This window comes from Monodon monoceros, unplaced genomic scaffold, assembly GCF_005190385.1.
Source record: "Monodon monoceros isolate NGI ecotype Baffin Bay Population unplaced genomic scaffold, NGI_Narwhal_1 Super_Scaffold_21, whole genome shotgun sequence".
Lineage (NCBI taxonomy): Eukaryota > Metazoa > Chordata > Mammalia > Artiodactyla > Monodontidae > Monodon > Monodon monoceros.
Window position 1 is genome coordinate 89,401,521 of NW_021703778.1, and position 737 is coordinate 89,402,257.

General features: G+C 47.8%; 1 non-coding gene across 1 annotated transcript; it reads left to right on the plus strand.

Annotated features, from left to right (window-relative positions):
• The first annotated feature begins 308 nt into the window (after window positions 1-308).
• On the plus strand, window positions 309-438 carry LOC114905428. The gene has a single exon (XR_003796254.1). It is a non-coding gene; the product is annotated as a small nucleolar RNA SNORA11 (small nucleolar RNA).
• The last annotated feature ends 299 nt before the right edge of the window (window positions 439-737 follow it).

A 737-nucleotide genomic window follows, 5' to 3' on the forward strand; every position in this document is an offset into this window, starting at 1 on the left:
CGACAGACTACAAAGACAGTTTACAAAGTAATTTGCTAAATACTTTTATTCGTTGCGTTCGCCTGAGCTGTCAATTCAGTGGTTAAATTTTAGCAGAAATGAAATGGGGAACGCCGATGTTTTTGCAGTTCCCTGCAAAGGGCATCGCCTTTCTTTGAAGAGGCACGGGAGATGAAGGAGTTTAGAGTGCTCGCAGGCGAGCTTCTCTTGATCGTGCTGGAAGCTCATAGCCACCCTGACAGAGTTCGTGATTGTGGCGGGAAGACTATCGGACCGAACTGGTTCATTAATTCAAGAAATAGCTACTTGGGGTGTGCTCAGAGCAGGGAGCCTGAAGAAATGGCTCGTGTGTTTACAACACACCCGACAGGAATCTAGGTTCATTGTGAGAAGGGGCACAAAGCTTGTGGCCTTCCTATGAGCAAATACCCAACACGTGTTCCCCTGCACCTCCACGTGGCTGCTGGGCAGGACCAGTGCGACAGGGCTCAGTATTGGAAGGAAAGCTACGGTATTTAGTGGGGGAGTTTGCCACCTAGAGCCTGTCAGGTCCACGCGTGGGTGGGCCATGAGTAGTCTTACAGACATAAAGGCTTCGAACCTCTCTTTTAAAGGAAAAAAAAATAGATTCCAACTATGTGCCATTCTGGAAAAGGCAAAACTATGGGGACAATAAAAAGATCAATGGTTGCCAGGATTTGGGGGGAGAGGAGAGATGAATACACAGAGTACAGAAG